General features: G+C 43.0%; 1 pseudogene; it reads left to right on the top strand.

Annotated features, from left to right (window-relative positions):
• The first annotated feature begins 480 nt into the window (after positions 1 to 480).
• LOC132523008 (heterogeneous nuclear ribonucleoproteins C1/C2-like) lies at positions 481 to 1,736 on the top strand (annotated as a pseudogene).
• Positions 1,737 to 15,751: the final 14,015 nt, after the last annotated feature.

Here is a 15,751-nt window from a genome sequence, read left to right as displayed (position 1 = left end):
AAGGCAGCCGCACATGTACCTGATGTGCACTGTTCTGACCAAGCCTAAGAGGGAGATCTTTGCTGGGCAAAAAGGGGACTGGTCTTAGAGATGACTGTGGGTTCCAACTTTCACTGCACCTCTGACTAGTCATCTTGCCTTCAAGTTCTGCATTGCTGAAGTAAGAATAATCCATATCTCATAAGGAATTTATGATTTTAATAGAACGATATCTATGAAAACATAATACCCTTAACAAAGTGGGTGCTAAATGAATGAAATGAAAGAAACAGCAGTCTGGATATAAGCTATAAGCAAGCGGGACCCCCTTCCTAACTAGACGGAGGTCCTGGGCTTGGTCCTCGGCCACAGCACACTCCATAATGGCTCCGCCCCTCACCTCTAACTAGACCCTGTGACTCTAAGTAGGCCACACATATGATAGCTGATGTATGTGTTGATTATAACAAAACCTCTGCCTCCATTTTGTGAAGAGGCGAAGGCTGAGCAGTTGCGGCCGCGTTGCGGACCTCGAGCAGCAGTCGGGTTCTCCACGTAGACCTCGGGAGCAGGAGATTCAGAATCGAATCTCTTCTCCCTTCCCCCTCCTGTGAGATTTTTTTTGATCTTCAGCTACATTTTTCAGCTTTGTGAAGCACCTTACCATCAAAGACAATGGCCAGCAATGTTACCAACAAGACGGATCCTCGTTCCATGAACTCCCATGTATTCATTGGGAATCTCAATACTCTTGTGGTCAAGAAATCTGATGTGGAGGCAATCTTCTCGAAATATGGCAAAATCGTGGGTTGCTCTGTTCATAAGGGTTTTGCCTTCGTTCAGTATGTTAATGAGAGAAATATCCGGGCTGCTGTGGCAGGAGAGGATGGCAGAATGATTGCTGGCCAGGTTTTAGATATTAATCTGGCCACAGAGCCAAAAGTGAACCGAGGAAAAGCAGGTGTGAAACGATCTGCAGCGGAAATGTACAGCTCCTCTTTTAACTTGGACTATGACTTTCAACGGGATTATTAGGACAGGATGTACAGTTACCCAGCACGTGTTCCTCCTCCTCCTCCTATTGCTCAGGCTGTATAGTGCCCTCAAAATACCAGCGTGTATCAGGAAACACCTCACGAAGGGGCAAAAGTGGCTTCAATTCTAAGAGTGGACAGTGGGGATCTTCTAACTCTGAAAAGTTGAAAGGAGATGACCTTCAGGCCACTAAGAAGGAGTTGACTCAGATAAAACAAAAAGTGGATTCTCTACTGGAAAAAATCGAAAAGGAACAGAGCAAACAAGGAGTAGAGATGAAGAATGATAAGTCAGAAGAGGAGCAGAGCAGCAGCTCCCTGAAGAAAGATGAGACTAATGTGAAGATGGAGTCTGAGGGGGGTGCAGATGACTCTGTTGAGGAGGAGGACCTACTGGATGGTGATGATAATGAAGATGGGGGATGACCAGCTAAAGTTGATCAAGGATGATGAAAAAGAGGCTGAGGAAGGAGAGGATGACAGAGACAGCGCCAATGGCGAGGATGACTCTTAAGCACATAGTGGGGTTTAGAAATCTTGTCCCATTATTTCTTTACCTAGGCGCTTGTCTAAGATCAAAATTTTCACCAGATTCTCTCCCCTAGTATCTTCAGCACATGCTCACTGTTGTCCCCATCCTTGTCCTTCCCATGTTCATTAATTCACATTGCCCTGCGCCTAGTCCTGTTTTCACTTCCTTTGATGCTCCTAGTAGTTACGTTAAGTCTTACCCTGTAATTTTTGCTTTTGATACCTCTTTATGACTTAACAATAAAAAGTATGTATGTTTTTTTAAAAAAAAAATAAACTTCTGCCTCATTTCAGGGTCAAAACAGGATAATTCCTTTTAATGGGTGCCTGGTGTGTCCAGATCTTGGAAAAGAGGATGAGCCTGAGGGTAGAGCATCAAAGGTACTGAAATACAGCCTAAGGACCTGGATTCAAGCCTGCTCTCTCCTGGACTCTCTCTATGATCCTGGGGAAGTCACTTTAACTTTCTGAGCCTGCATTTCAGAAAGAATAATATGAGAGCATTCAACTGTATCACTGGCTTAAAGAGGATACTCAACCCCACAATTCTTATTACCAAGCAAAATTTTGTGGAAGCCCAATATGCAAAACAGTACAACTGAAATTTCTCTGGTTAATATCACTTGTGGGGTCTGAAGCCCCAACTGTTGCTTCTTTCCCTTCCTTCCCCTTGGAGAGTCCCTGACTATCTGATGAATCCTGAAGACCCCCTCAAAGCACAGTTCATTGTATCTGGACAAGTAAAAGACTAAAGCAGATGTGGATGTAACAACAAGGAAAGGAATGTTACTAGGTGAGAAAAACAAGGCATAGAACAGTCCATGCAGCAGTGGGACCCCATGTAGGATGCATAGACGCAAACATACACATGCACACTTACAGAAAAACTCCAAAGAATGCACACTAAAATTCCAACCATAATTTCCTTTGGGTGGGGTGTGGGGAGTGCTTGTGAAGTCATGATTTCATTTTGGCTCTAGTGTCTGAGGTTTTCTTTTTGCCAAAAAAAAAAAATAGTGTTCGTATGTTGTATGCTTTTTTAAAAAAAATAGAGGACTGAAGCCTTTCCATTTCTGTGATTTATGTGCCTGAAGTGCACTCTCGAGCTCATTTTCCTTTTCAATATCACTTCTGAAATCAGATATTGTTGTGGAAAGTCAATACCAGCACAGAAAGTACCCAATTGTTACTAATTGAATTGCGGGGAGGCCTTGTCCTGGGCTGAGTGTGCCTGCCCCTGGGCTGTATGATTTAGGAAGTGTCAAGTAGCCCATAGTCCGCAAACAGCTCCTCCACCAGCCTGCAGGTGCGGCCAGAGTGCCCTCCATTGTGTGAAATCACTATTCCCACTGGGCCTCCATGAAAACGCACATGGCACCAGGAGGCTGTGAAGAGGCAAACTCCCATGAACCAGCATGGATGTCCATGTCATATTACTGGAAAATAAGACAGCAGAATTTTGGCTGCACAACCCTTGCACAAAATCATATGTGACTTAAGAATCAATCTGTCAGAACAGAGCAATCATAGTAATTTTCTAACTATGGTTGTATATGGTCTATGTTTGTATTGAGACAACAGAGGGTCTGTGTTTTAGAAGAGACCTAGCCTAGAACATTGTGGCTTTAGACAACCTTTATATATATATATATTTCCCCAGAAGTAAAGCTATAGAGATGAAATTGTAAAGAAATGTGCATCTTTTTGAGAAGTCATTGATTCAAAAGAAAGGGGGACATTTACAATGGGAAGAGATGAATTGTGTCAGCTGAAAGCAGGAAGATTTCTTCAAATTAGTCTCAAGTAACATTTATTCAGCAGTTATTATGTGACAAGCCCTGTGCTAATCACTGTCATGGACGTCTTGTGCTAAATTTCTTCACCTCTAAACTCAACAAAAAGACTTTTAGAGCAAAAACACTTCAGGTACCTCACAGGATTTGTGCCCAGAGGAGGAAAAGAAGAGTTATGGACCCAGGAACCTGCCAAGACTAGATTCAGAGATGTTCAACCTGGCATCAGAGGATGAATTTTGAACCCAAAGGGGGAAAAAAATGTTTCATCCCAATCCATCAGTTAAAGTTTAGTTCAGCAGCAATGGGAGACCTGGAAAGTAGCACTATAAATGGGATAGAAATGTATGTCTTTCTTCCAGGAAAAGACCTGTGGAGTCTGGTCTCACACAGATGCTCTGTGATCATCAGGCACCCAGGTTTCTCCTGGCTCTTTGCTCACCATCCCTAGCTGTGGACCCACCTGAGCATTATGTCACCAGCAGAAGGATGGAGAGAGAAGGAAGGAACCTTTTGAGAAGTTCCACACAAGACATCAATTTCCAGCCCTTTGGCCAGAGCTTAGTCACATCATCACACCTGGCTGCCAGGAGGCTGAGAACTGCAGTCTTTGTGCTTTCTAGCTATTTCCTCCTAGAAAATGTGTCTAGCTAAAAACCAGGGTCCTGCTATTTGGGAGTGCAGATTGAATATTTGGTAAATAAACATCAGACTCAGCCATACCCAGTGACCAGGAGCTGAGAGAAAGCGCTTTCACCTGGTACAGAGAAGATGCTTAAAGGCTGTACATTGGTATGAACTGAAATTAGTTATTAAGAGAAATAAAGAGGTAAGGCCAATGGTCCCCAAAAAGGTGACTTCTAGGGGTGAAATCCACATCCAGCATCTTGAGGCACAAAGATGTAACCCACTCAAAGGTGAAACTAACTTCAAACCATCCATTTGAGGTCTGCCTTGCTTTGGGTTCTGTCATCATGGGCTTTCCATGGAAATCTTGGGCTTCACAACTAGAGGGGGGTCTGCTCTGATACCAGGAATAGTCTCTTTAATAATCTTGACTGGGATATTCATCTTCTTGGACAACACCTACTACAAGATTTCCACTACTCTTTTCTTGGTGATTAAGCTGGAGTGTAAACGGAACCTCACACTTCAATACTGCAGGACTCTGGAAACCTCCCAGCCGCCATTGACTTGCCACCTCCTGCCTTGGTTCATCAGTAGACTCGAGGCACCGTGAATCAGGGACCTCACCTGGGTTTACTGACTACTGTGTCCCTGGCATCTAGCACAGGGCTGGATACTCAGTAAATAACTTTGAATGAATAAATGAATCTATTCTTTCAGCTATCAACAAATGGATCCTCTAAAACGCTGTGTTTATCATATTAGTCCACTCGAGAGGATCCAAGTGACTCCCTATTTTGCAAATAAAATCTAAACTCCTCCTACCCACCCTTGGGGTGCCTGCTGACAAAAAGCCTTCTCCCCATGCATCTCTGGCTCCTATCACTCCCAGCAAGCTGGTCTCCTCTTGGTCCCTTCCCACACCGTGTTGAGTGCAGAACCTACAATTTATTCCTCACTCTTTATCTCGCCTTCACCCCAAGCCCCTCCATTCTGAGGCCCAGCAACAGAGAATTTTCACACACTTTTCTGTCTCTAAGTCCAGCCAACAACAACTTTCCCTCACTCCATTAAAATCAGAATGTTTCTTATTTGCATTGTTCTTAGGGGTTAATGTACAGCCTCTTCATATTTAAGATTCCATTAGGTTGTTTCCAAATTCTAGCTCCATTCTACAAAAGAGCCTTGGAGGTGTTGGGTGTCTCGCTCTAGGTCATGCGTTCAGAAGTGGCAGAGCTGAGACTCCAGCCTTGGTCCTTTGATTCCAGGAACCATGTCCTTATACAGGGCCTCATGGCTCCTAGCTCCGCTGGATGTCCTAGGCACATTTCTCCAGTCTTCTGCTTCTGTCCTGCAGCCCTCGCCAGAGAACAATTCTCTCCTTGTTTCACATGTACCCATGTGCACACACATAGCTAGCTTCCCTGTCATTCCCTTCCTGCTTTCTCATCATCACCCCCAGTGAATAATGCTGTTGAATACACAGGACCTGACCCGCATTGCTTGTCAGGTTATGAAATCACAGTGGCAGCCGCAAAGAAGAGGGGTCATCTTCTTGTTTACAAACCTGGCAGGTCACTATGGGAAGCTGTCTTGAGTCAAGTGCAACAGAAATGGAGAAGGGGTCTGGGAACCAGGACACTGAGAAATCCAATCCTGGGCCTGCCACCCACCAGCTGGATGACCTTAGAAAGTTATGTCTCCTCCCTTCCAGGGCCACAGTTTCTTAATCTGCAAATAGGGTGGTTGAATTAAAGAGCCCTTAGACCCCCTTTCAATTAAAAGATACCCTCTGTTATTGACTTATGCTTCGAGTGGCTCCATGCCTTCAACTCTTCTGTCCAGTACCTCCTCCACTCCGTCCCTGCATCTCCAAGAATCTGGATATGCACTCATTTCCCGACTCTACCAACCTGCTTTGCAAAATACTTCTCTGGCCAGCCCCTGTGCGATGCCTAAACACTCCCAGGCTCACGAGCCAGTCCAGCCCTCTGAGAGGAGGCCCAGAGGTGCAACACGGGTTCTCAGGGCTGTACTGTTTGTGAGTGCTGCCACCTCCTGGATTTTCTGTCTCTGGGCACTCCAGCTGGAGAGCCTGTCCAGATAGAGGCTCCATGAGCACCCCGGGACCAGTGATGCATCATGGTAAGTGCACTTGTTGGTTATTTACAATATTGTCCCCAGGACCCCATCTGTTACCTTGAACCCTCTTTCCGATATAATTGAGATTTTTTAAAGTTAGATGCATGAGAGCCCCATGTCTAATCACTCACTCCCCAGGCTCAGGCTCCAGGCTCCAGGCTGAGGTTCTGCAAAGATAATAAATACCAAGCACTAAAACTAGCCCGCCAGGCCCTTGGACAAGTGTTGTGGGGGGCTGCAGCTTGGACCTAGCAAGGTTTTCTCACTTCTCACCCTAGACCCGAGGCCGGGGCATCTTCCGCTGTCTAACCCTGCTGGTAACCCACTGGAAAGCCACCGAGAGAGAAGCAATGGGGCTCAGCTTCCTCCAATCCACTGCTGCGTCCAGCTCTGCCCTGATTAAATCTGTAATCACCTTCTCACCTAGGGAGGCCTTGACCTAGATACTTTAAAAAATGGGGGTAGTACAAGAAAACAATCATATAAATATTAAAATCTCATCATGTTAGAGATAGAAGGAATGCTAGTGATCATCTGAGTTCACAGAATACAGATGAAAATTCCCCAACGAGGTAACTTCCCAAGTTCGATCAGCCAGCTATTGGTTAAGCTGGACTACTACTTGAGTAACACTACACAGCCCAGTGCTCTTGCCCATCACTCAATGATAACTTACTTATAAAAGAAACAGGGGTAGCAGAAGAACATGACAATTGGCGTAAGAAGTCCTGGAATCTTAAGTTCATCAAGTGATTTGGTGCTCACTGAACTTTGTTTCCCCATATGTAAAATGTGCATGATATGGTCTTGCATATGAGGTTGTTGGGTGTACTAAATAAAATAACAAATATGAAGCACTTAACACAATACCCTTTACATAGTAAATGTTGACTATCTATATAAGCTTTTATTATTTATTTATATTACTAAAAATCTTGCCCATCTGTTTAGACAACAACAGTAGGCCAATGGCCCAAAAACATTTATCACTTAGAAAAAAGGAAGTGTTTTCATCATTCTAGTAATATAGAGAGTAGAAACCACAAGGACCCACATGTAGCAATTACCCAAAAAGATCACATCTTCTCCCAGGTAACACAAAGAAATAGCCCAACCTCAGGTGTCAGTTCTAGCTCGATGCCTGTGCACTCAGACAACAAAGGTGAAAGTCTATATTCGATCATCATTAATTCCATGATCAGGTTCTGGGAAACCAAGAAAAGGCACCTATTTAACAAAGGGTTACATAGCATTTACTACATGCCAGGCACTACTCTAAATGTTTTACAACCATTAACTGAATTAACCAAACTTAATTCAATGAGAAAATTAAAGCAGTAAGAAGAGAATGTCCATGAGTTCCCACTGGACATCTACACATTCACCTGCATATGCCCTGTCTGCCTTCTTTCCTATGGATGGCATCACTATGGATGGGCCATCTGTGCTTCCAGCTAAGGTGGTTTCTTTCCCTTGTGCACTAGATCCCTTCCCCTCTTACCTTTACACAGCCATTCAGTCACCCCTCTCTCCTCTATCTCACTGGATCATACTAAATCAGTCAAAGCAGCTTAAATATATGCCTTTTTTTTCTCCCTTTGGAAAACAAAACAAACAAGAAACACAAACGAACCTCTCTTGACTCCACTTACCTCCAATTTTCACTTCCTTTCCCCCCTCTGAGTAGAATTCCCTGAAAGAGTTCTCTGTACTCACTGCCCCCAATTTCTCTTCCCAATGCTCACCAAGCAGGCTTTTACTCCTAGCATTCCACCAAAACTGCTTGTCAGGGTCACCAGGGACCTCTTACTGCATGGTCAATCTCAGTCTTAATTTTACTGGGTTTATAAGCAATATTTGACACAATAAATCACTCTAACTGGATAACTTTCTTCTCTTAGCTTCTCCTGGCTTCCACACACCTGGTTTTCCTCACACCTCTCTAATTGTCCCTCTTCAGACCTGTTTGCTGACTTTTCATCATCACGTCAGCCTCTAAATGTTGATGATCTGAATCAATTCCATGGCTTAACCATCACTAATAAGCTAGTGATTCCAAATGCATATGTTCCTCAGTGGCCTCTCTCTGACCTCCAGATTCATCTAACAGCCTTAAATATCTACCTCTAACATGTTCAAAAATTAAACTCCTAAAATATGTTCTCTCATACCCCACAGATGATCTATCAGCAGACTCTGCTGGCTCTAACTTCATCTGATTGCTTCTCATCTAATTCAAAGTAAAGTCAAAATACTTAACTATGATATATACAAACTAATAAGTAAATTGAGCAAGGGTGCCATATCAAGATCAAAGTTCAAAAGTCAACTGTTTTTCTAAATATCAGCAATGAACAATTAGAACACAATTTTTAATACCATTTACAGTAGTTTCAAAAATGATGGGATGCATAGGGATAAGTTTAATAAAATATGTACACTGAAAACAAACCATTAGTGAGAAAAATTAAGGGTGACAAATAAATGGAGTGGTATACTAAGTTCATGGTTTGGGAGGCTCATTGTTAAGAAGTTAATTCTCCCCTAAACTGATCTATATATTCATTGCAACGTCATTTAAAAGCTAAGAAGCCTTTTGGTAGAAACTAACAAGTTCCAAGGGACCTAGAATAGTAAAACAGTTTGTAGAAAAAATAAAAAGTTGGAAGGCTTAAACTACTGTATTTCAAGCTTACTATAGAGCCACAACAAGCAAGACAATGTGGTATTGGTGAAAAAAATCAAAGTCAGATGATATTGTAGATATAAACAGGATCCCCAGTATTCTAACCATTAGTGGTAAGGGTGGGGAAAGTCTTGTGGATTCAATCGCCTCTCATTCAAACCCACATCTATAAATGTAATGTACTAGGATCTGCCAAATTTGGAAGGACTCTGCCTCGACCCCGGCACCTCACCACACAGAATTTACTTTGATTCTGTTATAGTTCTCAGGCAGTTTTAGAACTTGGGATACAAAGAGTAGTCAAAGTGATTTTACTGTCCCTTCATTCCCATTTGAAATAATAATAATAATAATAACATCTGCACTGCTCCTAGCCCTTGCTGAAACTGAGATTACAGTAGTCCCCCTTATCCACGGTTTTGCTTTCCATGGTTTCAGTTACCCACGATCAACCACGGTCCGGAAATACTAAATGGAAAATTCCAGAAATAAACAATTCGTAAGTTTTAAACTGTGCACTGTTCTGAGTAGCGTGATGAAATCTTGTGCTGTCCCACTTTGTCCCGCCCAGGACGTGAATCATCCCAGCGTATCGTGTCTAGCGTGTCGTGCCTCACAGGCACTTAGTAGCCGTCTCAGTTATCACACCAATTCTCACGGTATCACAGTGCTTGTGATTAAGTTACCCTCATTTTACTTAATAACGGCTTCAAAGTGCACCAGTAGAGAGGCTGGAAATATGGATATGCAAAAGAGAAGCTGTAAATTGCTTCCTTTAAGTGAAAAGGTGAAAGTTCTCAACTTAATAAGGAAAAAAAATCATATGCTGAGGTTGCTAAGATCAGTTAGCAAAAGTAAGAATTAATCTCATGTTAAAATAGTGAAGAAGAAAAAAGAAATCCATGCTAGTTTTTCTGTTGCCCCTCAAACTGCAAAAGTTACCACCAAAGTGCATGATAAGTGCTTAGTTACAATAGAAAAGGCATTAAGTTTGTGCAATAAGATATTTTGAAAATGAGTCACTTTGCTGTACGGCAGAAATTAACACAACATTGTAAATCAACTCTACTTCAATAAAAAAATAAATTAAAAAAGATATTTTGAGAGAGAAAAGAGGAGAGACTACATTCACATAACTTTTATTACAGTGTATTGTTATAATTATTCTATTTTATTATCGTAGTTGTTAATCTCTTACCGTGCCTAATTTATTAATTAAGCTTAATCATAGGTATGTATGCATAGGAAAAAACATAGTGTATGTAGTGTTCGGTACTATCCAGGGTTTCAGACATCTGCTGGGGGTCTTGGAATGCAGTCCCCTCAGATAAGGGAGGGGGGGCCTATTATACTTTTTAAATCATGTCATCTGAAGTTGATGTATTTCAAAGAAACGTACACTCCAAAACCAAGTTTCCTTGGCATGAAAGGTCAACAGCTTCAAGGGGAGGGGTGTCTGTAGTCCCATTCTTATCTCCTCTGGACAAAAGGAATGGGCCAAAGGTAATGACCAACCACGAACTCTCTTACCCTGTTTGAGACATAAAATGGTCTCTATTCTCCAATAGAAACACTAATAAAAGAAGTAAGAATAATCTGGACAGAGAAGAACTTCTCTTGGGAACTTTGCAAACCTTTCAAGTCCTTTCTCCTTGTTTCATTTATACACATATTTGTTTAAATGGCTTTGAATGATGGAGATTTTATGTCTGGGAATTTCCTGAGATTATTGAAAAAGTAACAAACTATGCCTGACTCAGATATGTAAAATTTTTCCAAGCATTTTCTCAATCATTAAAATTTACTGGCGGTTGTGAGTTGCTTTTTAATTAACTCGACTTTTTTGCAGTTTGCTTTTCCCTTTTCAGATGGAGTAAGATTGTTAATATTTGAGGAAACTGTATCTGTTGTGACAGACTGTCCCATCAGTGAACATACTATGTGGCCTTAGAGAGAGACTTTGGGCTCTCAGCTCAGATGTATTCATCAAGTACTCCTTTCAGAGCTGTCGAGGGTATAAGTGACATGATGCGGCCAAAAATTCAAACTGTGCAATTGCCTTGTGACAAACATGCAGTGTGCTGTAAAAGCATAATGCAATTTAAATAAAATCTCTATATCAGTGCTGGAAAATAGATAGATAGATAGATAGATATGTATTCATACATAGATATGTATATTATATGTATATTTGGGGAAGAGCTCCATGGATCTTATTGAGAACAATTTGAGAAAATAGGACAATAAAGAAACTGTAATTAGAGTTTGTTGATACTATATCACTCCCATGAGAAAAAGAAATATATATATATGTATATATGTGTATATATATAAATTACATAGTAGGTGTCAGTGTTCTTCATGCCCATAAATAGGGATTTTTTAAGCTCTTCCTTAACAAAACGAAGTGGCATTAGCATAGTTTGAGGTCAGGGACAGTATTTCATATCTTGTATGCTTTTCTGTAGAGCCTCACAGAGCACTGGATACTGTAAATGCTTAGTAAATATGTATAAATGTATGCACTCACATTTATGACTACTCATGTTTTTAACCTTCCAACATTAACTGCCTAATGTCCACGGCTGGGGAGAATCCACCCATTCATTAATGATGCTTTGGTGTACATTTTCTTCTACTTGTCTGTTAGTTAAGATAATCTGTTAATTAAGATCTTTGGCCTTTATCAGAGATCTCAGGGCTTTCTGGGGTGATGTGTAGGACGTGGACACCTCAACACCTGCAGGGAACACAAAGAGCATTCAGGGGCTAAGGGCCCATAACACAGGTATAAACCCTTCCTTCGTGAAAAACTAACCTTGGAAAGAAAAGTAATCTTGCAAATCAAAAGTCATAACTTGTGAAATTTTAATAGTCTTGCAGGTGAATGTGTCATTCAAATGTCGCCAAGGTCTCATCAACTTGCAGCTAGAAATAAAGTCACAAAAAATCTATAACTTGGAACTTTTGCTCTTCTAGTCCTAGCTTTTGCTCTTCTAGTCCTACAGGCAGTTCAAAGATCCCTCCCCTATCAACCCATCCCGAAGAATTTCTAGGCCCCAAAGGGAGATTTTCCTTTACTCAGAGACCTGGGGCAGGAGATGGGGCGGCAGGGAGTCAACAGAGAGCATCCACCATGTTCCTTTTCTTCAAGGGATGAAGCCTCTCAGAAAACCACTGAAGAACCTCATCACCACTGCAGCCGAAAGTTCCCCTCTCATTGACTCAGTGCTTCACTTGTCCCTGTTTTCTCCCAAAAGTATCTTTTTGCTTCTTGCCCTACCCCTTCTCTTCCTAGGGACCTTTCTCTATTTCCAACAAGTGGAGCGGGAAACAAGCATGATGTTATCTCTTCTTTTCCCTCTCCCCTCTCACTAAAAGACCCAAAACTCTCCCCACCTCCTTCAGACAAAGCAAAAGTTCTATGGGTGACACAGACCAGGGAGGGACGATGAGTCACTTTGCTCCCAACAGCGGTCTTTCCAGGACCTGTGGTTACAGGTACAAGTGGGACAGTCACTTGTGAAACCTGTGTCTACAGATGGTGACACCCAGGCACAACCAAAACAGTCCTAACCTCAGGAGCCTGGCCTCACCAGGGGTGACCGCCTGGGGAAAGCCCAGGAGAAGAGTGACTTGTCCCTACACCTGTAACAACAAAGTCTTGTCTCGTGGGCATCGTTGAGAAGATAAAGAAAACATCCTGTCCTCTTGGACTGGTTGCCTTTTTCTCTTGTTGTGACCACCTCAGCCGCTTGTGACTCAGGAGATGGGCCAGGCCTCTTCTTTCAGTTCATCTCTTAAATCCTCCATCTCAGTTCCCCAAGTGTCTGCAATGTTATATTTCCCTTTAACCTGTGATCTAGCCAATCGCTGCCCCAGTCCCTCCCCACTTCCATCTGGCCTGCATCCCGTCCCTCCTTCCCTGGCTCTGAGGATCCCGTTCGCTTCCCATATCCTGTTGAAGCTGCTCCCCTCCAGGCCTTTCCACCTTCTTCTGTCATCTTCATGGATCTTTTCCAGTGTCTGGAAAGCCTTCACTTCTCTCCGTCTTGCTCGTTTCACAAGTACAGTTGGGCCTTTTCTTCTTATTTACTACAAACACTCAATACATTCAAAATGCTTCAGATAAATGCCAGGTGTTAAACCCCCTTTACAGCCAGCATCCCTTTACAAGCCTGAACCTCTGGATAGAATAAAGTGTTTGTTGCTTCCCGTCACCCTCTCTCACTCCCACCACCTCTGTTTTGTCACTACAGATTCCATTAGATTTTGGTAGCTTAGGGGTGATCCAGTTTAAGGGTAAATCTGCATTAAGAGGATGACTGCAAAGAGGACTTTTGACCAGGATTCTAGCTTCTGCTGAGGAAGTTTTGGTATAATTAAATGGGAATGATGAGTTCCTGAGCACACATGCGCAAGCACACACATCCACGCCTCACAAAGCCCAGTGCCGGCAGGAAACTCATGCCTCCCCAAACCGGCCAGAGCTCCCAAGTGAGAGGGGACCACCCCTGATCACTGACACTGCAGTCCATGAATGTCTACTCATACTGTGACAGGAAAGAGAGGCTATAAAGGAGCCCTCCCCTCAGAGTGCTCTTGTGGAGCGTTTCTCCCATCTTGATGCTTTGGATCCCACAGCCTGCAGAAGGAACAAAACACATGATATTCAGAGTTTTAAAAATGATATCCAAGATATTTTTCATTTGATACACATTCTAACCATGAGCTTTTGATTCAGAGATCTGGACTCTAGCTAGCAACATTTTCAGGGCCACACTGCTAATTCCTGACAGTTATAAAAAAGAGACTCAGAACCTAGCACCAAGGTGCACACTATCCCTGTCCAGAGCTCTCTGTAAGACAGCACACACCTGGGACAGGTCACCCCCAAGCCAGTGACTAACTCCCCACCTTTCCACCTTAGCCATTTAGGAACTGGGGAAGGCTGGCTGTTGACATGTACAGGAATGGCTCTATTCAAGCAAATCTGATTTATGAAAACCACATGGAAGAAGAAAAGGATAACTTGGGAATGGCTATTTGTGTTATAAAAGGATTCTCTACTTTATAAAATGATTCACCGCGGAATTCCCTTAAGGGACAAACACTTGCATTACATTAAAATATGATCCTATTTATCAAAATTCAAATTTTCTACAACTTTTCAAGAACATGTTATTACATGGGGAAGTACAGAGCTGCCTAAATAATGCTCAAATAGCATCCCTGGGGTAAGTTCAATTGTAGAACCAAAGTGAATTTTCATCTATGTTGGTAAAAAGTGGCCCAAAACATATTCAAAGGGTATTAACCCAATCTGCATTGATGGATTCTTATAAAAAAAATTAGAAATATCACTTGTAAATAACTCAGATAAATTCCAGTATAATTCCCTCCCTTTGGAGCCAGAAGGCATGTACTCCAAGAAGCAGGTACGATATAAGCTTGAGCCCCATGTGTGGAGGCAGGAGTATGGCCCCAGCACCCAAAGTGGAATGTTCATTCCCAACTGAATTATATTCCCATCCCTCTCTCGCACCCCATGTAGGACACACTTTGTCAAAACAGAAAATGATGCCGGAGATCCATGGTGGCCGGGAAGCTATGTCTCTCCAGAGAAAGATGAGACAGATAGTGTCAAAAGCTCTCGTGCAAATCCTACCTCTGTTGCCTGTCCCTGAGCTGAGTGTGGGCAGGAGGGGCAGGGGCAGCGGAGAGCCCTCCCTTCTCCTGCAGCCCAAGGTCATGCATAAAGTCTGCGGCAGACACCTGAGTGCACGGTTCACCTTCTCATTCTATTGTCACCTCTTGTGTCCATGGCAGCCCCTCCTCTCCCTGGCATCTTTGCAGGATCCACAGGACAAGAGCCACCCACCTGAAGACTCCTTGGTTCTTGGTGTGAGGGTGATGACGTACACACGGCCAGGCCTCTGCCGACTCACTGTGCTGCCTCTAGCATCCTTACTGGGGCATTGGCTTTAATTGTGGTTTTTCCCAGCTTTTTTTCTGCTGGTGCAGCGGCTTCTTTGCAGTCTCAGGCCAGAAGAAATCTTTTCATTATGGCTCACAGCTGTGATCCTTGGGTTAAAAGAAATTACTCATGAAAGGGCAGCCTGGGGTAGAAAGCAGCAGCATCAGAAGAAACCCAGGCTTCCAAGGGAGAGGGAACTTCAAGGATTTATTGACATGAGGAAGATCACAGCTCTGGCTTCAGGCCCGGCTGCTGACATTTGCGATAGATTTAGGCACCGCAGTTTGGCTTGGAATTATTTTTTAACTCAAGCTAAGAGGTCAGAGGGAGGTGTTCTGAATTGCTCATGATGGTCGTTCTGAGGCCCAAGCAAAATTAAGAGGGAACAATGCAGAACTATTTCCTCTCCTCTCTTCCCTTCCTTCCTCCTCCATTTGAATCCTTTCCTGTAGCTTGGCTTCTTCTACCTCTGCTCCTGGCTCCTCTACCCTTACCTCCTCCTGCCCCTCACGAGTTCCCTGGAATGGCCCCGAGAGAGGAGCAGAGCTGAGCCACCCACGGTTGGAAGACCAAAGTGGCCAGGGTCTGTGCTCATCCCTCAGCCCTGGCTTACCTGTCAGCCCCCACCACCCTGCCCAGCACCCAGCCCCAGGCAGGGAGAGCCGGGGCCCAAGAGACAAAAGGACAAAGTCTGCCTCCTTTGTATGGTGTTTCTTACTTTTTAAGAGTCTGCCCTATATGGGAAAAGAACCTAAAAAATAGTGAATGTATGTATATGTATAAATGATTCCCTTTGCTATATACTTGAAACTAACACAACATTATAAATCAACTATACTCCAATAAAAATTAATTTAAAAAAACCCAATTCTTTGCATACTGGATATAGCTTTTGGATGTAATTCACATGAAGAAAAATAAGGGGTCAATTCTTCATTAACTCAATAAAGCCATAAAGTTAGTGGCTGGTATAAAAATAAAT

This window comes from Lagenorhynchus albirostris, chromosome 7, assembly GCF_949774975.1.
Source record: "Lagenorhynchus albirostris chromosome 7, mLagAlb1.1, whole genome shotgun sequence".
Classification (NCBI taxonomy): Eukaryota; Metazoa; Chordata; class Mammalia; order Artiodactyla; family Delphinidae; genus Lagenorhynchus; species Lagenorhynchus albirostris.
The sequence above is the reverse complement of the archived record's forward strand: the minus strand, read 5'-3'. Positions and strand labels throughout refer to the sequence as shown.